General features: G+C 48.9%; 1 protein-coding gene across 1 annotated transcript in view; it reads right to left on the bottom strand.

Annotated features, from left to right (window-relative positions):
- LOC130357516 (integumentary mucin C.1-like) overlaps nucleotides 1-24160 on the bottom strand; it is a 137280-nt gene extending 113120 nt beyond the window's left edge. The window contains exons 1-2 of the mRNA XM_056560213.1: nucleotides 24136-24160; nucleotides 21275-21428 (exon numbers count right to left, since the gene is read on the bottom strand). The gene's annotated coding sequence lies outside the window, so the exon portion shown is untranslated. The remainder of the gene's footprint in view (nucleotides 1-21274; nucleotides 21429-24135) is intronic.
- Nucleotides 24161-24986: the final 826 nt, after the last annotated feature.

Raw genomic sequence — 24986 nt, 5'->3', positions numbered from 1 at the left:
ACGCCCTGGCATCAAAAATACAAGGGGTTAATGCCATCTGCCCCAAGGGTAATAACATCTGCCCTCATCACACCCTCACCACAACTTTTGGCATCACGAACAGGATACGGGTGTGCTCATTATGCAAAAAGTACCCCCCCAGTCTGAACTGTGTCCAGTGTTGCAGGGTAAAATGAGTGTGACAAAAATTGCGCCAGAAAGTTTACAGGACTTTTTCAGTGAAATCTGTTTATTGCGAGGCGCTTATGAAATAGAGGGGGAGGTGAAGGAAAGTCTGTTATCTGCCATTGTGAACAGTGGAAGAATTGTGCAGGCCTGTGTAAAGGTTGCACCTGAAAGAGTTAATCTGGTCCAGTGTTTCACGCGCGTGAGCGGTTGCAGCTCCGCCCACGTCAGTCCCCAACGGTGATGCCTCCACGATCCAACGAGGGGGAACCAAAGAACCGCCCGGTGTTGAACAGGGGAGGACTTTCCTGACCGGACCCAAACAGGAAGTTCCCTGGGCGCAGCCATCTTGGAAGTTTCGGCTGCTGCGCTCATCTCCGGCGGTCACCCACAAAGTCAGTGCTGGAGTGTGCGGAGTCCCGGTAGCGCATCCATCCGGTACCTGTGTATATAGGTCCCCCATAGCCAGAGTCCCAAGGACGTCGGGTCCTTTTGTCTGGTCTGCCCCTTGTCACCTCTCATCTAGATAGTCATTAAACTAACAGTTTATTCAGGATTTATGTAAATATAATAGTACTAATGTATATAACTAGTTAATTGCCTGTCCGGAGTGTAGCAGGACCTGCGGGTCACGTGATCAGGTAAACTCTATGGTTTTTTTCTTAAGGACCTTTGGAGGTCCCTGTGACGTATTGCACCCACCATGCTTTGTGACGGTGAGTGACAGATATTCGGACCAATCCAAATAACCCCGCCCCTGCCCATATAAGGGAGCGGCGGCCATGATTCTCTCTCTTGTTCCTGCGCAGCCAAGCAGTAAACATCTCTCTTGTTCCCGGGTTGTCAAACGAGCAGGATCTGCGCAGCTATCTTCCGCAGTGAGTTAGGCCCGAGCCTTGCGGCAACGGCTGATCTATTCAGAATCGTGAGTGTATCAATCCCTAAGCACTCTGCAAGATCACCGGACCTTATCTATCCCCTAAATCCGGACGGATCTTCGCAAATTACCCTAAATTCAGAGACTTGTATATTCAAGGTCCGCAACAACTGTGAGTCACTGAACTATATAGAGACTGTTTGCGTGAGACTGTTATTGTGCATTGGATTGTACCGCAAGCCTTTCAGTAAAGTTTATCCAAGTTCAAGTTCAAGTACCTTGTCATTTTATGCATGCACCTATCGTTACTGGGAAGGGGGGCGATAGGCCGTAGAATTACCTCAGCATACTAGCCCTCAGCCTGGCATCACGAACTATAGGGTTAACCTTAACCCCTCATCTACCTAAACAACACCCCAACTACCATACACCCCCCAAGGGCTACCACAAAGCCTTTTTGGCATTGCACGAACAGGATTCGGGTGTGTGCCTACTACAGTCGCCACTAGTGAAAGTGTACTCCCCCCCAGAAAACGAACTTTATTCATGTACTGTGATTTATACTCCGGAGTAAGGGGTTGCGTGCACGGTGCTATGTGGTGGAAGTGCGCATGTAAAGTAAGGGGGGAGGCGAACAGCATAGCGGAGTTACAAGCTGTGAAAGGAAGAACTGAAGTTAGGGGTCCTCCTGCGCACGTGATCGAGAGACTCTGCCCACCGAAGCTCTCGGTGCCGCCACGGCCATTTTGTTGGAGTCTAGTGCCGGAAACCAACAAAGAGAGAGAGTTCAGCGCGGGAAAAGGCGCAGAGTGCGACTACGGGTTGGAAGCTGTAAGGAGCCGGAACAGTACGGGACTCTGAGACATCAGATTGCCGAATTGAAGTCCTATATAGAGTCACCTCAGCTGCCGATCAACGCACTCAAATTTCAATTAAAAGCTATTGAGTTTCAAGTCACCACTCTCAAATTTGAAATCTACGCTCAAGTTCCAGATTAGAGAACAACTGCTTATCTCCTCGGGACCTAGGAATTCAAGATCTATTTAAAGGGCCAGCATACCAAATACAGAGATGTCAGAACCTGCAGCCCCACAGTCCCCATGTGAACAGCAAGGGGGCGATGTTCCAGTGGCCCCACCAATGGGGTCTCCACCCCAAGTCAAAAGGGTGTTGCCGCCTTCACCAACACCTTCTACCTCACAAAGACGTATTCTACCTGTGATTCCAGCAAGACCTCCATCACCTGCGGAGCAGGACCTAGCAAGACCACCTCCAGTCTCTCCCTATGTGTTGGGAGCCCCTGTTGCTGCACCTGTCTTCTTGGGGAATCCTGTGCTTCCCACCTACAATGGTGACCCTTTTACATTGAGAAACTTTAAAGAAAAGTTTTACAGCCTCTTCGGATTTTATGCATTACCCCCTCACCAACAGATACAGCTGCTTCTGGGACAGCTCCAGGGACCCGCCTTGGAGGAACTTCACACCTGGCCGGCGGCTGATAAAGCCACAGTGGGACAGATTTTTGAAGGACTTTCTCAAGTGTTTGAATCTCACTCTCCCTCGGAGGTACGCCTCCGACTCTATGAATGACGCCAGAAGCCAGGTGAGACTCTCCGAGCATATGCAGTAGCTTTACAGAGCGCAATAGAGGCGGTACAGAAGTTGGACGGCATCACGCCCGATCATAGTTACATAGTTACATAGTTAGTACGGTCGAAAAAAGACATATGTCCATCAAGTTCAACCAGGGAATTAAGGGGTAGGGGTGTGGCGCGATATTGGGGAAGGGATGGGATTTTATATTTCTTCATAAGCATTAATGTTATTTTGTTCCAGGAATGTATCTAATCCTATTTTAAAGCAATCGAGTACTGATGGACCGTTTTATAGAAGGGGCACTGAACAAATGGGACAAAGCCCAACTTAGAATGCTGACTGTGCAAAATCCCGACATGGCTTTCCCAGCTTTTAAGAGCCTAGCGGTTAAAGTGATAGAATCAGGACCCCAGACAGAGGAGGCTGGTGTTCCCGCTACAGAATCTCCGGGGCCCTCGCCGCAGCCATCTGTCCCTTCTCAGTCTGCCCCGCCAACACCTCCTTCTAGCCCTTGGACAGCTGACCTACAAGACATTAAACAGGACATTGAGCAGTTAGCCAAGGCCTTTAAAGAAATGGTGGTATGACCAAACCCTTCTAGATCTGCAACCCCGCCACCTAAGAAGCCTGATCCCCACCCTGCTGGTCCACCTAATACCCCTACTCTGAGACCACCTGGAAGTCAGAGACCTGTCTGTAGTTATTGTAACAAGAATGTACACTGGAAGAGCCAATGTTGGGCTTTAAACGGGCGTCCCCTGGGGTCGAGGAACGCACCCCAGGAGTAGCAGCTGAAGGTCCAGAATCAATCAGCGAAAAGAAAGGACTGTCTATGTATGTAGCTTCTTGTCCTTATGTACAGGTGATAGTTGAAGGTATCAGGTTACAAGCTCTGATAGATACGGGGTCTCAGGTGTCCACTATTCTGTAGGGGTTTTCTATAAGTATTGGGACCCAGAAAGGTTGTGTGAACCTCAGGAAGCAGAGTTTAGAGTAAATGCGGGGAACGGGAAACCAGTACCCAGGCATGGTTACTGGGAGCCCACGGTGCAGGTGGGAAGGCATGTGTTGGAAAGGCAGGGTGTGATCGTCACTAATGTTAGGGATGAAGGAGCAGCTGATTTCATCTTAGGCATGAATATTATGAGGCACTGTTTTGATGATATTTTCTGTGCACTGCATGCATCTCTCCCTCACTTGTCACCCCCAGGCCGGCGAGTCGCCCAACACCACCTCAAAACCCTCCAAGCAGAACAGAAGTTCGTGAATCATCAAGGTGAGATCTGTCGAGTAAGGATTCAAGATCTACCAGCCGTTAGTCTACAGCCACAGATGGAGACGGTTATTTGGTGTCGTGCCTGACCCGGGGTGAAAAATCAAGATTATCAGGCGCTCTTGGAGCCCATCCTACTGGAAGATTGCCCCTTGGTGCGAGCAGCTAGAAGCCTGGTAACAGTACGTAATGGGAAGGTTCCAGTGAGACTTATTAACCTCTCTCAAGTTGTGGTCCAACTACCCAAGTATACCCCGGTGGCTACACTGCACCATTTGGATGTCAGAGATGTGGTATCGAAGTCACAAGTGGCTCAACGAGGACCTGACCAGAATCCTGCGGAACCTTGGTGGAGCCAACTGCAAATAGGAGGCGAAGATACCCCCCAAGGAACAGGTGGATACCCCCCAAGGAACAGGTCATCCAGGTAGATAACAGGAAGCTTTCAGCAAGTTTCCCACAGACTTCGGCAGGACCACTATGATCAAACATAGGATTCTCACTGGGGACAATCCACCCATTAAAGAGAGGCATCACCCTGTGGCTCCTGGGATGTATCAGACCATAAAGAAAATGCTCGTGGAGATGAAAGAGGCCAATGTCATCCAGGAAAGCCAGAGTCCTTGGGCTGCACCCTTGGTCCTGGTGAAGAAAAAGATGGGAATATCCACTTTTGCGTGGATTTCTGGAAGTTGAACAGCATAACTCATAAGGATGCTTATCCTCTCCCTCGCATCGAAGAATCCTTGACTGCATTGGGGTCAGCCGCCTACTTTTCCACACTGAATCTGACGAGCGGCTACTGGCAGGTGCCAATGGCAGAAGAGGATAGAGAGAAGACCGCACTTGTGACCCCTATGGGTCTCTTTGAGTTCAAAAGTATGCCCTTTGGACTGTGCAATGCACCAGCTACTTTCCAACGCCTAATGGAGCGATGCTTGGGGCATCTTAACTTTCAGAGTGTTCTGTTGTATTTAGATGACGTCATCGTCTATTCTCGGACATATCAGGAACACCTGAAAGAAGTTTTTCAAGTCCTTATCCAACATGGACTCAAGGTTAAACCTTTCAAATGTCACTTGCTAAAGCCACAAGTACACTATCTGGGACATGTCGTCAGTGCCCAAGGAGTCCAGCCTGATCCAGACAAAGTGAGTGCTGTGAAACAGTGGCCTACGCCCAGGACAGTGCGAAACGTCCGAAGTTTCCTGCCTGCCGTTCCGTTTATACACAGACGCTAGCTTTGAAGGTCTGGGGGTGGTCTTATCTCAAGTGCAAGATGGCAAAGAGAGGGTGATTGCCTATGCCAGCCGGCATCTCCGAGGTGCTGAGAAGAATGATGCCAACTATAGCTCCTTCAAGCTGGAGCTCCTGGCCCTGGTCTGGGCCATTACTGAGAAGTTTAAGGACTACCTGGCTGCTACCCCTTCACGGTCTACACTGATAACAACCCCTAGGCCCATTTGGACACTGCTAAGTTGGGAGCTCTGGAACAGCGTGGAACAGCTGAGGATGTGTGGGAAGATGTGGAAATGCCTCCCTTCTACCGAAGGTTCATGAGCTAGAGTGCTCTAACTGTCCAGGCGGGTGATGGACCTCAATCTCCCAAAGTCCCTGAAGATCTATCCACCTGGAAGACACTTCAGGATGAAAGCCGGGTTATCGGGGACCTCCTAGACTATTGCCTCCACAAGAAAGTGCCCACTTGGGTGTGCAAGGCCCACGGGGACTTCGAATTGAAGCGGCTGTGGCGGCAGAGGAATCGCCTGTTCCTGTACAAAGGGCTGGTCTACCGAAATTCCCTGGACCCAGTTTCCGAAGACCGCATACACCAGATTGTGGTTCCCAGAAGAGATGCAGCCATGGTCCTGAATGCCTATCATTGAGCAGCCTCAAAGCACGAAGAGTGGCCTCAGCTGTTGCCTGAACTCCTAGAAATTTACAACAGCACTGTCCACTGCTCTACGTGATACACGCCTTTTTTCCTGATGATGGGCCGACACGGCCAACTGCCAAAGGATCGAACCTTCGGGCTACAGGCCCCTTTCAACAATTCTTCTCAGGTTTCCCAAGGTGGGGTGTCAGAGCATCAACGAAGAATTGAGGAAGCCACGGACATTGTTGAGAAGAAAATGGGTGAAGTTCATGAACGCCATCATAAAGATTATAATTGTCATGCTTCGGCTCAGCCCTTACAGCTTGGAGATAAAGTGTGGCTCAGAAAATTTCCTAGAACCCATAAATTGGACTCCTTGTGGGAAACGGAGCCATACACCATTACTGCAGTCCCTTATCCTGAAACGGACGTGTACGAGATACAGAAAGACGGGTTCGAGCCACAGGTGGTCCACAGGAATAGGATAAAAGTGTGCCTGAAAGATGTGCTTGGCCCATCTCCTCCTACTCTTCTGCTCCTCCTGCTACTTCTATTCCACCTCCAACAAGGCCAGTGAGAGAATATGTGCATCCTACTATGGACATTCCTTTGTTCCCATCCCAGCAGCCTACCATGTATTGGGGTATACTGTTCCTAGCTCCATCCAGCCAGCCGCCACTGGTTGCTCCACCTAGTCAGTTGCCAGTAGGTGTTGCTCCTTGTCCACCACCATTGGTTGCTACACCCAGCATCAGTCCTGCTCCAGTGACTGCTCCAAGTATTGATGCCACTACTCCACCTGTCTTCAGAGAACCCCCCCAGTCCAACCGAAGATATTGCTTCTGTTTCCAGCCCTCTAGCTGGTCCCTCGGGGACTGAAGTTCTTGAAGAATCCCCAAGGGAAGGAACTCCTGATGACTCGGAGGTGGTGTTGCTGCGGTCTCAAAGGACCCTACAGGGCAAACTACCCGTAAGGTACCAGGACTCACATTTAGTACCTACACACATAGTACCTTTGGTAACCCACTTCAATGCTCTGCCTATCACTTTTCAGTACTCTAGATTACTGACTTAAATGTACTACCTCACATATCTCTAGTACATACACCAAAATAAATATCTCACTTAAGAAAACACTTTAGGGATTGTAACCTATTGAAATCCAATTCCTGCCACTGTTAGGTACACTTCTTCTTCTCCTTCTTTGTGTGTGTGAGATGCTCTGCCTAGCCAGTAGTTGCTTTTGCGAATATAGAATTAAACACGTATTTCTAAGAATAACCTAGTTAGGTTGTTTTAAAAGTGCTCTAGGGGTAAGTAGCGTGTAGCCGATAGACCCTAGAAGCCATCCTTACTGTGACCTTACAACCCAACACTGAAACCATCATATGGTGCCGTGCATGTCCCGGAGTCAAGAATCTGGATTATCAGGCTCTGCTGGAATCCATGCAGTTAGAAGATCATCCTTTAGTCCGAGCTGGGAGGAGCCTTGTCACTGTCTCTAATGGAAGAGTCCCAGTACGGTTAGTGAACCTGTCTGATTCTGCTACCGTTTTACCCAAGTACACTCTGGTGGCTCAGTTGAACCTCCTAGAGTCGAAGGACATCGTGACAGAGCATCCGGTGGCTTGACAGCGTGCGGCTTAAGTTACCAGTGGATCCAGTACTAACTCCCCAGAGCCCTGGTGGGCACAGCTTCAGGTTGGGGATGACACTACCCCATGGGACCTTGTCAATGGAGTCGTCAATGTCGCCAAAAGGTATCATGAAGCTTTCAGCAAACACCCCACAGACTACGGAAAAACTTAAATGATCCAGCACCGTATCCTCACAGGTTACAGCCCGCCTATCAAGGAGAGACACCGTCCGGTCGAAAGACGGAACCATCCGCTTCTTGTTCAGGAAACTGAACAATGTCACACATAAGGACGCTTATCCTATGCCAAGGATTAAGGAGTCGCTTACAGACCTTATTTCTTACTAACTGCTGCTTACCTCTCCACCCTGGATTTAACTAGCAGGTACTGGCAAGTGCCCATGGCCACGGAGGATCGGGAGAAGACCACCTTCGTGACACCCATTGAGTTGTTCAAGTTTAAAAGTATATGTAATGCCCCTGCTACAGCTTCCAGCTTCTGATTGAAAGGTGCCCGGGCCATCTGAATTTCCAAAGTGTCTTATTGTACCTGGACGATGTAATTGTGTATTCCAAGTCTTACCAGGAACACCTCAGTCATCTGTCAGACGTCTTTCAAGTCCTGATCAAGCATGGGTTGAAGATCAAACCATCAAAGTATCACTTGCTCAAGCCTCAAGTCCATTACCTTGGTCATGTTGTCAGTGCAGAGGGAGTCCAGCCAAATCCTGAAAAGGTGGATGCTGTCAAGAACTGGCATACCCCGCACACGTTGAAGGATATCAGGAGCTTCCTGGGATTCGCCGGCCACTTCATCCCACACTTCGCCCAAATTGCAGAACCCCTCACAGCTCTCCTACGGGGTACGGTGAAGGAGAATTACAATGGAAGACTACCTATTGAATGGGCTGAAGAGCAAGAGAAAGCATTCCGAGCTCTTAAACATCTGCTGACAGAACCACCCATCTTGGCGTATCCAGACTACAGTCAGCCGTTCAGGCTGTATACTGATGCCAGTTTTAAAGGTCTGGGAGCTGTTCTGTCCCAAGTTCAAGATGGGCAAGAGAGAGTGATTGCCTACGCTAGTCGTTACCTGCGAGGAGCAGAAAAGAATGATACCAATTACAGTTCATTCAAATTGGAACTTTTTGCCCTGGTATGGGCTGTGACTGAAAAATTCAAAGATTATTTGGCTGCCACGCTAATACTTGTCAGGCGAAGATTCTACTGGATTGCAATGTAGAGTTACATTGAGAAATGGTGCAGCGAATGTTCTGTCTGTAACGTCACCAACAATGTGCACAAGGACGCAAGAGCACCCCTCCACTCCATCCAGAGCCACAGACCCAATCAATTGGTCGCACTAGACCATGTGAAATTGTCTCCTACCTGGTCCGGGTATACCTATGCTCTTACCATGGTGGATCATTACTCCAAGTGGATTGTCGTTGTTCCTGTCAAAGATCTCACAGCCAAAGCAACGGCCCAGATGTTCTACTCTAAATGGGTGCAAACCCTTGGATGTCATGAGTCTGTTCTAACTGACCGTGGAATGGCCTTTGAAGCCAAACTCTTCCAAGAACTATGTAAATTCCATGACTGTAAGAAACTCCGAACCACCGCCTACCACCCTCAGGGGAATGGGCTCTATGAGTGCATCAACCAAGTCTTCATCCATATGCTGCGAGCAGCCTGTGTCAAGACGAGAAGAATGGCCCCGGCTTCTGCCCGAGTTTTTGGAAATTTACACACAGTACACTGCTCCACTGGATACACCCCCATCTACTTAATGATGGGACGACAAGGGCAACTGCCTAAAGACCTGACGTTTGGGCTGCAAGCCCCAATCAACCATTCCCCGCAAGCGTCCCTCGAGTGGATTTCCGATCATCAGAAGAGGGTTCAAGAGGCCAAGGAGATCGTCAGTAAGAAAATGGGCGAGGCCCGACAAAGGCAAAAGATGATTACAACCGCTATGCTTCAGCCAAACCACTCCAGGTGGGCAACAAAGTCCGGCTACGGAAGTTCCTGAGAACGGACAAATTGGACATACATGGTGACGGCTATACACTATCCCGAGTCCGATGTGTATGAAGTTCAGAAGCCTGGGTATTAGCCGCAAGTTGTCCACCGAAATCCTATCAAGATCTGCCTAAAGGAAGATCTATCAGTACTTCCTCCACCGCCTCCTCCAGATGTCAGACCTGTGAGGGAATATGTTCCTGACGAAGGGATCCATCCATCCATGGATTTCCCTATGTTCTCTGTTTGCCTCCAGCACCGTGACTGGTCCAGCCAGCGTTCGTCAACATGCCAGTTCCTGCTCTATCACCGTTGGCTCCAGCTTATATACCTGTTTCCAGAGTGCCAGCAATAGCTCAGACTTCTCCAGTTCACGTACCAGCGGTCCCGATTCCAGCAACTCCTGAACAAGTTCCAGCTCCTGTGATTGCTGAAGAAGAACCTGCTGAAATTTTAGAAGTTCCGTCAGTTCCAGATTCTCCAGAGGTGGTGCTGCGCAGATCCCAAAGGTGTGTCATTGATGGACTTATACCCACCTGTATATCTTAAAGGGGTACTCTTCTGCTCAGCGTTCAGAACAAAACGCTTAGAGCCGGTGCCCTTGGCTTGTGACGTTACACTCCACCCCTCGTGACATCACGCCCTGCCCCCTCAATGCAAGTCTATTGGATTGGGCATCACGCCCCTCCCATAGACTTGCCTTTAAGGGGTGGGGCAGTGATGTCACGAGCCCCCCATGCCGGCTCTAAGCGTTTAGAACATTTTGTTCCAAACACTGAGCAGCGGAGTACCCTTTTGTCTGTACAGTATGTCCTTCTACACTGTTTCTATTGTTCCCCTGGGGGATACAAGTCTACTACCCCTCCTGTTTATCTGTGGTGTCCTATCATATGTGTTTCTTTTGTGTTCATGCAATCCCACTTCTCCCATCTCTGATGAAGCTACCAAGATTAGGGGAGAAACGCGTCGGATAAGAGAGTTGTGGTTGGAGAATTTATTTATATGTTTTTGACTTGATCATTTGTTCTGTATCTAGCAAAGGTTTCAGGATTATTACAGATGTTTGACATATTCAATACACTTTTGCCTTTTCCTTGACCTCCACCACTCTGTCCACTGCAAGAAAGTTATTATCCAGCCAGCAACAAAGCACCTGACGCTCATCTGAAGCACTCACTCAGCACTACACTCCCCACACTGACACCATAATAATCTGCATTCTTAAGCCTGCTGGAGGAGCGCCGTGCCACCTACGAGGCCAGAGAGGAAGGTCAGGGCTGTCCAGCATCCTGACATTGTGCGTGCCTCCATATATCTTCTCCATGAAGAGGAGGCTTGTTACAGTGTGTCACCCCAGTGGTAAGGTGGGGAGTGTCAAAGGGTGGAGCCAATGGGCGAGGTCAAGTGGCAGCAAAATTAGCTTTCGCCTAGGGTGGCAAAAATCCTTGCACCAGCCCTGGTAGATAGGTAGGCACAATGGTATTAAAGGGCTACTCTGGTGGAAAACAATTTATTTTAAATCAACTGGTGCCAGAAAGTTAAACAGATTTGTAAATTAGATATCCAATAGGTGAAAGAAGCAGAGCACTCACCAGACCTTGAATGCAGGTTGACTTTATTGACCGGAACGATCAAAGGCACATCGGGGGGGAGGTGGTACAGACAGGGGATTGTGACTTAGAGACGCGGGGGTATCCTCTCGGTGACGGACCGTTGCGCGCCGAAGCGCTTCTCCAGACCGGGACTGATTGAAGAAGATTTGAAGACTTGTAAATTACTTCTATTAAAAACTACTATTGTTTTCAATGGTATGCTTCTCCCTATACTGACACCTCCTCCTCCCCCCCCCCCTTAATTTTTTTTTTCTTTTCCCCAGGTTATGTAGTTTTTATTGATGTAATTATGGAGTAGATGGGATTTTTTGATCACTTTTTTTTTTTTTTTTGCAATTTTTTCGGCATTTGCTGATAGTGTACTGCAATACCCTTGCATTGCAGTGTACTATCAGATCTGGTATCTACTAGTATATCCTAACTATGCACATGCCATACTTCTCCACCTGATGTATGCTGTACAGTTACAAAATTCATCAGGAAGGGGTTAATACAGTCAGGTGTTTTTATCAGTACTAATATACTTTGGGGGGTGGGTTTACCCTCAACATGAATGACGCGTGGAGCTAACGTGAGGCACAACAAGTTCTGTACATAGGACACATTCATAAGAGGACATGTAGTCATGAATGCTTAGAGGTTTACCGCAGGTTATTAGAAGACAATTTGTAACATTACACAATGTCTTATCCATAATATGGCCACATTGTATGACAGAAGCTGCAGTGATGGAATATCTTATCTCTAATAGAGTCCTGTACAGGCATAGTTATATAGATAAAGGGTGCGATATCCTCCCTGCTCTGAAATGTATCTCAAAAACAGTCCAATGAAGCAGAAGACTTGTATTCTTATCATCATAAATATTACCACCATAACATACACCACTAGCCCACCAGGGACTGAATATGACTTTCCTATAATATAGTCAACAGGGATTGAACAGAGTATATACCGCTATAACACAGGGTGGCTGTAAATTGATTCCAGTTTTCCGTATCTAAAGCGATGAGGATACAGAATTTCCAAAAATTCCATAGACTTACAGTGTAAGTGTATTGCAATGCAGGCAGGGCCGACTCTGCCTATAGGCAAAATAGGCAGCCGCCTAGAGCGCACTCTTGATGGGGGGCGCCACTCTGACTGCCACAAGGAAGTTAGACAACCAGCATCCAGCCAGCAGCACGAGGAGGAGGTTTGTCACAGTGTATCACCCCAACTGTCCAAAGCAGGAGCAAATCCCCATAGCAAACCTCTCCTGCTCCAGACAGTTCCTGACACTGACAGAGGTGGCAGTAGAGAGTACTGTGGTCAGACAGGAAAGAACTACACAACTTCCTCTGGAGCATACAGTAGTTGATAAGTACTTTAAGAATTAATTTACAAATCTATATAACTTTTTGGCAACAGTTAAGTTGAAATATTTTTTTTTCCACCGTAGTGCGCCTTTAAGGACTGGGTTGGGGACTTCTGCCATAAACCTTTGGCTTAAAGTGTACCCGTCAGTTCCAACAATTTTTTATATATATATATATATATATATATATATATATATATATATATATATATAGATATCACTCAGTACCTAATCCTGACCATGTACATCTAATTTTTATGTGTCTAGCACCTTTATTTTTTTTTTATTACACTTTTAATTTAGATCACTAGTCTGAATTCCTCTCAAAGGGAGGGGGCGTGGCCTCACTTTGCAGGTCTCCGCCCCCTCCCACAGTATGTTGTCTGCTCACATCTCCCCGAGCATTAGCAAAACTACAACTCCCAGCTTGTCCTCACTGACAGTAGCGGGACACAAGCTGACAGTGGGAGGATTTTTCCTCTAGCTGTGAGTCCTGCACTCACAGCTGTCAATCAAGGAAGTGTGTCCATGACATAGGTGATGACGCATGGACACAGAAGGACTAGTATGTGTCCAAGCAGGCAGGGGGGACAGTTGTTTGATTGGCTTTTTCAGTATGAAATTCTGAAAATGTTCTAATGAAAGCAATTGCAAATCCTATTGGTTTTGCATACTTTACAACAGGGGTCCTCAAATTACGGCCCGCGGGGACTGCCGGGAACTAGTGCACGCAGGGACGTCACTGACGTCCCATGCGTGCGGCCATGGCAACGGAGCGCGGAGGAGCCGGGAAGAAGTAAGAAGGACGCGCGCTGGCGTCCTGCTATGGCCGGAGCGGTGGTCGGAACACTGAAGTGGGGCAGCACACAGGCATACAGCCTCCAGCCATACTGTATCTCTGGAGGCTGTATGCCTGTGGGGGAACATACTGCCAGCTTAATGTGGGGGGACTATATTGCACATAATGTGGGGGAACATACTGCCAACGTAATGTGGGGGACTATACTGCCAGCCTAATGTGGGGGAACATACTGCCAGCGTAATGTGGGGGACTATGCTGCCAGCCTAATGTGGGGGAACATACTGCCAGCCTAATGTGGGGGACTATATTGCACCTTATGTGGGGGGACTATACTGCCAACGTAATGTGGGGGACTATATTTCACCTAATGTGGTGGAACATACTGCCAGCCTAATGTGGGGGACTATACTGCACCTAATGTGGGGGAACATACTGCCAGCCTAATGTGGGGGACTATACTGCACCTAATGTGAGGGAACTATACTGCCAACGTAATGTGGGGGAACATACTGCCAAATGTAATGTGGGGGACTATATTGCACCTAATGTGGGAGGACTATACTGCACCTAATGTGGGGGAACATACTGCCAGCCTAATGTGGGGGACTATATTGCACCTAATACGGGGGGACTATACTGCACCTAATGTGGGGGATCATACTGTCAACGTAATGTGGGGGCCTATATTGCACCTAATGTGGGGGAACATACTGCCAGCCTAATGTGAGGGAACATACTGCCAGCCTAATGTGGGGGAACATACTGCCAGCCTAATGTGGGGGACTATATTGCACCTAATGTGGGGTGACTGTCACGATTCGGCTTCCAGGTAGTGGATCCTCTGTGTCAGCGAGGGATTGGCGTGGACCGTGCTAGTGGACCGGTTCTAAGAGGCTACTGGTTTTCACCAGAGCCCGCCGCAAAGCGGGATGGTCTTGCTGCGGCAGTAGCAACCAGGTCGTATCCACTAGCAACGGCTCTACCTCGCTGACTGCTGAGAAGGCGTGGGACAGAAGGACTAGGCAGAGGCAAGGTCAGACGTAGCAGAAGGTCGGGGGCAGGCGGCAAGGTTCGTAGTCAGGATGGGTAGCAGAAGTTCAGGTACACAGGCTTTGGACACACTAAACGCTTTCACTGGCACAAGGCAACAAGATCCGGCAAGGGAGTGCATGGGAGGAGGTCAGATAAAGGCAGGGAGCAGATGGAAGCCAATTAAGCTAATTGGGCCAGGCACCAATCATTGGTGCACTGGCCCTTTAAGTCTCAGAGAGCTGGCGCGCGCGCGCCCTAGAGAGCGGAGCCGCGCGCGCCAGCACATGACAGCAGGGGACCGGGACGGGTAAGTGACCTGGGATGCGACTCGCGAGCGGGCGCGTCCCGCTGTGCGAATCGCATCCCCAACGGCCATGACAGTGCAGCGCTCCCGGTCAGCGGGACTGACCGGGGCGCTGCAGGGAGAAAGACGCCGTGAGTGCTCCGGGGAGGAGCGGGGACCCGGAGCGCTAGGCGTAACAGTACCCCCCCCCTTAGGTCTCCCCTTCTCTTTGTCCGGTAACTGCCTCCCCTGGGATGAGGACACCGGGAAAGAATGGAGGGTTTCCTCAACGGCAGGCAGTACAGCAGGAGTGGGGATGGGGAGGGAGGGCAGAGGGCGAGGCCTGGCACGGGGCAGTGTGACACCAGGACGGGGGCCATGGGGAGGCACAGAGGCTTGCCTGACGGGACTGGGAGGGGGGGAGAGGCACTTCCTGTGGCAGGCAGAGTCCCAGTTCCTGATCTCCCCGGTGGTCCAATCAATGGTGGGGGAATGAAGCCGGAGCCAAGGCAGACCGAGGAGGACCTCAGAGGTACAGTTGGGGAGAATGAAGAACTCAATCCTCTCAAGGTGGGGTCCAATAGACATGAGGAGGGGCTCTGTGCGGTAACGCACGGTGCAGTCCAATCTGGCTCCGTTGACCGCGGAAATGTAGAGCGGCTTGACGAGACGGGTCACCGGGATGCTGAATTTATTAACAAACGACTCCAAAATAAAATTTCCAGAGGCACCGGAGTCCAAGCAGGCCACGGCTGAGAGGGAGGAGTTGGCTGAAGAAGAAATCCGCACGGGTACCGTGAGACGTGGAGGAGCAGACTTGGAACCAAGAGACGCCACACCCACGTGAGCTGGGTGCGTGCGTGCGTTTCCCAGGCGTGGAGGACGGATAGGGCAATCCACCAAGAAATGCTCGGTACTGGCACAGTACAGACAGAGATTTTCTTCTCTACGGCGATTCCTCTCTTCCTGGGTCAGGCGAGACCGATCCACTTGCATGGCCTCCTCGGCGGGAGGCCCAGGCGAAGACTGCAAAGGATGCTGTGGGAGAGGTGCCCAGAGATCTAAGTCTTTTTCCTGGCGGAGCTCTTGGTGTCGCTCAGAAAAACGCATGTCAATGCGGGTAGCCAAATGGATGAGTTCTTGGAGGTTGGCAGGAATCTCTCGTGCGGCCAGCACATCCTTGATGCGACTGGATAGGCCTTTTTTAAAGGTCGCGCAGAGAGCCTCATTATTCCAGGATAGTTCAGAAGCAAAAGTACGGAATTGTATGGCGTACTCGCCAACGGAAGAATTACCCTGGACCAGGTTCAACAGGGCAGTCTCGGCAGAAGAAGCTCGGGCTGGCTCCTCGAAGACACTCCGGAGTTCAGCGAAGAAGGCCTGGACTGTGGCTGTGGCAGTATCATTGCGGTCCCAGAGCGGTGTGGCCCAAGACAAGGCCTTTCCTGAAAGAAGGCTTACTACGAACGCCACCTTAGACCGTTCTGAAGGAAACAAGTCCGACAACATCTCCATATGCAGGGAACACTGAGACAAAAATCCACGGCAGAGTTTAGAGTCCCCATCAAATTTGTCCGGCAGGGACAAGCGTAGGTTAGGAGCGGCCACTCGCTGCGGAGGAGGTGCAGGAGCTGGCGGAGGAGATGGTTGCTGCTGTAGCAGAGGCAGAAGTTGCTGTAACATGGCGGTCAACTGCGACAGCTGCTGTCCTTGTTGGGCAATCTGCTGCGATTGCTGAGCGACCACCGTGGGAAGATCAGCGAGACTTGGCAGCGGCACCTCAGCGGGATCCATGGCCGGATCTACTGTCACGATTCGGCTTCCAGGTAGTGGATCCTCTGTGTCAGCGAGGGATTGGCGTGGACCGTGCTAGTGGACCGGTTCTAAGAGGCTACTGGTTTTCACCAGAGCCCGCCGCAAAGCGGGATGGTCTTGCTGCGGCAGTAGCAACCAGGTCGTATCCACTAGCAACGGCTCTACCTCGCTGACTGCTGAGAAGGCGTGGGACAGAAGGACTAGGCAGAGGCAAGGTCAGACGTAGCAGAAGGTCGGGGGCAGGCGGCAAGGTTCGTAGTCAGGATGGGTAGCAGAAGTTCAGGTACACAGGCTTTGGACACACTAAACGCTTTCACTGGCACAAGGCAACAAGATCCGGCAAGGGAGTGCATGGGAGGAGGTCAGATAAAGGCAGGGAGCAGATGGAAGCCAATTAAGCTAATTGGGCCAGGCACCAATCATTGGTGCACTGGCCCTTTAAGTCTCAGAGAGCTGGCGCGCGCGCGCCCTAGAGAGCGGAGCCGCGCGCGCCAGCACATGACAGCAGGGGACCGGGACGGGTAAGTGACCTGGGATGCGACTCGCGAGCGGGCGCGTCCCGCTGTGCGAATCGCATCCCCAACGGCCATGACAGTGCAGCGCTCCCGGTCAGCGGGACTGACCGGGGCGCTGCAGGGAGAAAGACGCCGTGAGCGCTCCGGGGAGGAGCGGGGACCCGGAGCGCTAGGCGTAACAGTGACTATACTGCACCTAATGTGGAGGAACATACTGCCAGCCTAATGTGGGGGAACATACTGCCATCCTAATGTGGGGGACTATATTGCACCTAATATGGGGGGACTATACTGCACCTAATGTGGGGGAACTATAGCCTAATGTGGGGAGAACTATACAGCAACTAATGTGGAGGAACATACTGCCAACGTAATGTGGGGGACTATACTGCACCTAATGTGGGGGAACATACTGCCAGCCTAATGTGGGGGGCTATACTGCACCTAATGTGGGAAAACATACTGCCAACGTAATGTGGGGGACTATACTGCACCTAATGTGGGGGAACATACTGCCAATGTAATGTGGGGGACTATATTGCACCTAATGTAGGGGAACATACTGCCAGCCTAATGTGGGGGGGGGCTATACTGCACCTAATGTGGGGGAACTATACTGCCAACGTAATGTGGGGGACTATACTGCACCTAATGTGGGGGAACATACTGCCAACGTAATGTGGGGGACTATACTGCACCTAATGTAGGGGAACATACTGCCAACGTAATGTGGGGGAACATACTGCCAAAGTAATGTGGGGGACTATATTGCACCTAATGTAGGGGAACATACTGCCAGCTTAATGTGGGGGACTATACTGCCAGCCTAATGTAGGGGAACATACTGCCAACGTAATGTGGGGGACTATACTGCCAACGTCATGTGGGGGAACATACTGCCAACGTAAGGTGGGGGACTATATTGCACCTAATGTAGGGGAACATACTGCCAGCCTAATGTGGGGGGGGGGGGGGGGACTATACTGCACCTAATGTGGGGGAACATACTGCCAACATAATGTGGGGGACTATACTGCACCTAATGTGCGGGAACATACTGCCAACATAATGTGGGGGACTATACTGCACCTAATGTGGGGGAACATACTGCCAGCCTAATGTGGGGGACTATATTGCACCTAATTTAGGGGAACATACTGCCAGCCTAATGTGGGGGGACTATACTGCACCTAATGTGGGGGAACATACTGCCAACGTAATGTGGGGGACTATACTGCACCTAATGTGGGGGAACATACTGCCAACGTAATGTGGGGGACTATATTGCACCTAATGTGGGGGAACATGCTGCCAGCCTAATGTGGCGGACTATATTGCACCTAATGTGGGGGAACTACAACCTAATGTGGGGGAACCATACTGCCAACCCAATGTGGGGGGAACTATACTGCCAACCTAATGTGGGGGAAACTGTAATGCCAATCTAATGTGGGGGGACTTATGCTGCCAACCTAGTGTGTGTGTGTGGGGCGGGGGGGGGGGGGGGTAATTATACTGCCAGCATAATGTGGGGGAACCATACTGCCAACCTAATATGGGGGAACTATACTGCCAACCCTAATGTGGGGGAACTACAAACTAATGTGGGGGAACTATACTGCCAACCTAATGTGGGGGAAACTATGCTCCCAACCTAATGTGGGGGAAACTATGCTGCCAACCTAATGTGGGGGGGAACTGTGCTGCCTACCTAATGTGGGGGGAGCTGTACTGCGTACTTAAAGGGGTACTCCACTAATAAGATATATAAGTGTGCATAGGAATTTCTTCATAGTTTTTTTATAACTATAGTCCGGCCCTCCAAAGGTCTGAGGGACCGTGAACTGGCCCCCTGTTTAAAAAGTTTGAGGACCCCTGCTTTACAACATATCAAACATTTTTGTATCTGACCGTGACCGTGACTGCTAGAGAATGCAGTCCACACGATTTTTGTATCCTGCAGCCTGGCTCAAAGGAGAGGAACCCTTTAACATACAAGGCTGGCTCACAGGGCACATGTAACAGGGCACATCTCACAGGGCACATGTCACAGGGCACATCTCACAGGGCACATGTAACAGGGCACATCTCACAGGGCACATGTCACAGGGCACATCTCACAGGGCACATGTCACAGGGCACATGTCACAGGGCACATCTCACAGGGCACATGTAACAGGGCACATGTCACAGGGCACATCTCACAGGGCACATCTCACAGGGCACATGTCACAGGGCACATCTCACAGGGCACAGGGCACATCTCACAGAGCACATGTCACAGGGCACATGCCACAGGGCACATCTCACAGGGCACATCTCACAGGGCACATGTAACCGGGCACATCTCACAGGGCACATCTCACAGGGCACATCTCACAGGGCACATGTAACAGGGCACATCTCACAGGGCACATGTCACAGGGCACATCTTACAGGACACATGTCACAGGGCACATGTCACAGGGCACATGTCACAGGGCACATGTAACAGGGCACATCTCACAGGGCACATCTCACAGGGCACATCTCACAGGGCACATCTAACAGGGCACATCTCACAGGGCACATCTCACAGGGCACATGTCACAGGGCACATGTCACAGGGTACATCTCACAGGGCACATGCCACAGAGCACATCTCACAGGGCACATGTCACAGGGCACATCTCACAGGGCACATGTCACAGGGCACAGGGCACATCTCACAGGGCACATGTCACAGGGCACATCTCACAGAGCACATGTCACAGGGAACATGTCACAGGGCACATCTCACAGGGCACATCTTACAGGGCACATGTCACAGGGCACATGTAACAGAGCACATCTCACAGGGCACATGTAACAGGGCACATCTCACAGGGCACATGTCACAGGGCACATGTCACAGGGCACATGTCACAGGGCACATGTCACAGGGCACATCTCACAGGGCACATGTCACAGGGCACATCTCACAGGGCACATGTCACAGGGCACATGTCACAGGGCACATGTCACAGGGCACATCTCACAGGGCACATGTAACAGGGCACATGTCACAGGGCACATCTCACAGGGCACATCTCACAGGGCACATGTCACAGGGCACATCTCACAGGGCACAGGGCACATCTCACAGAGCACATGTCACAGGGCACATGTCACAGGGCACATCTCACAGGGCACATCTCACAGGGCACATGTCACAGGGCACATGTCACAGGGCACATCTCACAGGGCACATGTAACCGGGCACATCTCACAGGGCACATCTCACAGGGCACATGTAACAGGGCACATCTCACAGGGCACATCTCACAGGGCACATGTCACAGGGCACATCTTACAGGACACATGTCACAGGGCACATGTCACAGGGCACATGTCACAGGGCACATCTCACAGGGCACATCTCACAGGGCACATCTCACAGGGCACATGTAACAGGGCACATCTCACAGGGCACATGTCACAGGGCACATCTCACAGGGCACATGTAACAGGGTACATCTCACAGGGCACATGTCACAGGGCACATGTCACAGGGCACATCTCACAGGGCACATCTCACAGGGTACATCTCAGGGCACATGTAACAGGGCACATCTCACAGGGCACATGTCACAGGGCACATCTCACAGGGCACATCTCGCAGGGCACATGTCACAGGGCACATCTCACAGGGCACATCTCACCGGGCACATGTCACAGGGCACATCTCACAGGGCACATCTCACAGGGCATATGTCACAGGGCACATCTCACAGGGCACATGTCACAGGGCACATCTCACAGGGCACATCTCACAGGGCACATGTCACAGGGCACATCTCACAGGGCACATGTCACAGGGCACATCTCACAGGGCACATCTCACAGGGCACATGTCACAGGGCACATCTCACAGGGCACATGTCACAGGGCACATCTCACAGGGCACATCTCACAGGGCACATGTCACAGGGCACATCTTACAGGACACATGTCACAGGGCACATGTCACAGGGCACATGTCACAGGGCACATCTCACAGGGCACATCTCACAGGGCACATCTCGCAGGGCACATGTCACAGGGCACATCTCACAGGGCACATGTCACAGGGCACATCTCACAGGGCACATCTCACAGGGCACATGTGGATACCATAGGAGGACCCTAAATACTCACTATATAGCAGTCTTATTTATGCATGGTATAGTGCTGTTATTGGATGACCTGATCTGTGGAGCTGTTATTTGATAATAGTATTATGGTTTATTCACACGTACAGTATTCTGCTCAGATTTGACGCGCAGGATTTTCTGCTGCAGATTTCAATATAAATTGAACACAGCTTGAAATCCTGCGCATCAAATCTGCGCAAAATACTGTACGTGTGAATAGACCCTCATGGTATAATTTGAGCTCTTTATAGGGGTATTTACATTGTGGATCACCATTGGAGTCCTGAATTATGATCATCTGCGCTGGCAATTGGGAAAATAGTTTGGGCTGTTTGCCAATTCATGATCTCTATCTTCTATTTATTTTAGGTTAGGCTGCGTTCACACGGCCGTCTAGACCCGTCCTCTTCTTCTCCTGTCAAAAATAAAAAACTGACTTAAAAAAAAGAAAAAAGGACAATAACGGATGTTATCCATTTGAATCTGTTTGGATCTGTTTTTGTTCAGTTAATAGACAAAAAAAATTTGTAAAAACAGATCAAAAAACGGATTGAAAAAACGGATGCAAACGGATGGCATTAAAGGTTCATCTGTTTTCCATAGACTTCAATGTTAAATTTACTGTATCCGTATTTTTCTTCCGTGTTTTTGGATGGGAGACAAAATACTGCATGCACCGTAAAACAAAGAAAAAAACGGAAATGAGAGCAGACAGGTGCAAACGGATGTGAAAGGATTGTAAAAAAAATCCCATTGACATCAATGTACAAAATGGAGGATGGAGTCCAGCTCAGTTGCAAATAAAATCCAATTTATTAGTAGACAAATGCAGGAACACAAGGGTTACGCGTTTCAAGTGCTACAAGCGCTCTTAGTCATACACCATATACAAAGGAAACATGGGTATATATAGGTGGAGCAATGGCAAATGATCACAGGTGATTGAGTCAGATTCCATTAACTCCTTAAACACCTCTCTGCAAAAAGAAGCATCTCACAGTGTATAGTACAAAACAGACAATAAAAACCATATAAAGTAATGGAAGATAAAAGGTATAAAAAAACAAAAGTCTGGATGTGTGCTAAATAAGGAGAACAGGGACAAATAAATAAACGAAATAAAATATGAATAAGAGAGGGACAATGTTGTAAATCACCAAAAAAGACACAGATAACATTGGAAGAAATTATAATTATAAAAAAGATATAAATATCCTACATAAATGCAATGGATGTACTTGTTTGGTGACTACAATAAATAGCAAGGGATTGCGCAAACACCTGTCTGACATACCTCACTTCTTATCTAGGAATACGTCATCAGTTTCCAAACATTGTGTTGATAGAACGTGTCAACCCTTCTAAAAGAGGTGGTGATCACAGGAGAAAGCTTCTGAAGCGGGAAATTTTTGGGATTCTCAAGCTCTCTACCCGTGTTCCACTGGGCTTAAATAAACGGCAAGATGTAATTCTTCACTATTAAAATTTGGATATATTTTCCAGTAAGCCCTTGCTATTTATTGTAGTCACCAAACAAGTACATTTAAAATCCATTGCATTTATGTAGGATATTTATATCTTTTTTATATTTATATCTTTTTTTTATATTTTTAATTTCTTCCAATGTTATCTGTGTCTTTTTTTGGTGATTTACAACATTGTCCCTCTCTTATTCATATTTCATTTTGTTTATTTATTTGTCCCTGTTCTCCTTATTTAGCACACATCCAGGCTTTTTTTTTTTTTTTTTTTTACCATTTATCTTCCATTACTTTATATGGTTTTTATTGTCTGTTTTGTACTATACACTGTGAGATGCTTCTTTTTGCAGAGAGGTGTGTAAGGAGTTAAAAATGGTACCTCTCATCAAAGAAACTTTGGATATATTATAGATTAATGTATGCAGAATAACTTTACAATTGCATGTTATTAAAAAATATGCTTCTTTCTATTAAATTTTCCACTTTGAAGAAATGACCACTAGGGGTCTCCCTACCAGACCTGGCAGCAAGCATTTCAGACTCATGCTGGAGTCCTAAACACTACGAGCTGCCAGTCTGCTTTGTTCACAAAGGAGAACACTCAGAGCTGCCAGCCTGCTTTGTTCACAGCCTGTTTGGCTGTGAACAAAGCAGGCTGGCAGCTCTGAGTGTTTAGGACTCCAGCATGAGTCAGAAATGCTTGCTGACAGGACTGATCGGGAAAAATACAATAGAAAGAAGCATATTTCTCATTAACATGCTATTGGAAAGTTATTCAACATTCATTAATCTAAAATATATCAAAAGTTTATTTGATGAGAGGTACCCTTTAATGGCATCTGACTCCATCACCTGTGATCATTTGCCATTGCTCCACCTATATATACCCATGTTTCCTTTGTAAACGGTGTATGACTAAGAGCGCTTGTAGCGCTTGAAACGCGTAACCCTTGTGTTCCTGCATTTGTCTACCAATAAATTGGATTTTATTTGCAACTGAGCTGGACTCCATCCTCCATTTTCTACATTCTCTGCGGCGTTGTCCAGCGCCAGGAGTCCGTGCTCCATCTGTCCGGGCGGGGTGAGCAGGTTGGACTGTCTTTTGTTTCCATTGACATCAATGGGATTATTTTACAACCGTTTGTAATCAGTTTACAAGCAGCAACAACGGAACCTAAAATGGGGACAGACGGCCGTGTGAACTCGCCCTTATTGTGGCTTCCACCCCTCAGTCAGCTGGTGACAATGTTCAGGTCATTATCTGAACGTATTGCAATTTTGTCTCGGGCTGAAAAGTGCTTCAAGCTAAGCTTCCTAGTCGGAAAAAACTCGGATATGCCCGAAAAGTTAGCCACACGTAGGGGGGATATTCATCAAAACCTGTCCAGAGGAAAAGTAGCTGAGTTGCCCATAGCAACCAATCAGATCGCTGCTTTCATTTTTCAGAGGCCTTTTCAAAAATGAAAGATTGGTTGCTATGGCAACTCAGCAACTTTTCCTCTGGACAGGTTTTGATAAATGTCCCCATAGTCTCTAACTGACTACGCTTGGACCATTGAAATGAATGGGGCCCGAGCCTGAATGAATGGGGCCCAAGCCTGTCCAAGCCTGGATATCTTTAAAGCGTTTAAGTATCCATACCACAGAGTCACAAATCGTGATGTGAGTGAAGCCTGAGGGTCTATTCACACGGCAGAATTTCCATTTACGGAATTCCCCCTCACATTAAAGCCCATAGACTTCTATGGAATCCCGCACTCCCATTCACAATGCTGAATTTCCGCAAGCGGAAATTCAGCAGTGTGAATGGGAGTGCGGAATCCCATAGAAGTCTATGGGCTTTAATATGAGGTGAAAATTCCGGCGTGTGAATAAAACTGGATTTCCTATCAAAAAATATCTATAAATATGAATATATATATATATATATATATACAGTGGTCCCTCAAGTTACAATATTAATTGGTTCTGGGACGACCATTGTATGTTGAAACCATTGTATGTTGAGACCAGAACTCTATGGTAACCTGGTAATTGGTTCTAAAGCCACCAAAATGTCATCCAAAAAATAGGAAAAAGTGAGGATTAAAGAAAAGTAAGTAGATAACTAATATAGATAAAGCAAATCCTTACATATAAAAGTAATAAAGATCTGCTGGGAGCTGTAAATCACCGTCTATGTCAGCGTTTCCCAAGCAGGGAGCCTCCAGCTGTTGCAAAACTGCAACTCCCAGCATGCCCGGACAGCCAAAGGCTGTCCGGGCATGCTGGGAGTTGTAGTTTTGCAGCAGCTGAGGGCACCCTGCTTGGGAAACTCCGTTCTATGTAGAGGACAGGAGCTTCTTCAGGGTCCTGTACAGTACATGCAATGTCCTAAAAAAGTAACATGGAGTCGCCCTCACCTGGTGTCCAAAGGAGCAGGTAACCCTGGTACAGGTAAAGAGTACAGAACATGTAATAGCTCCTGTACTGTAGGGGGCGCAACCAGACAC

The sequence above is a fragment of the Hyla sarda genome, chromosome 2 (genome assembly GCF_029499605.1).
Source record: "Hyla sarda isolate aHylSar1 chromosome 2, aHylSar1.hap1, whole genome shotgun sequence".
In the NCBI taxonomy this organism is placed as follows: domain Eukaryota; kingdom Metazoa; phylum Chordata; class Amphibia; order Anura; family Hylidae; genus Hyla; species Hyla sarda.
This window is presented reverse-complemented; position numbering and strand designations above follow the sequence as displayed.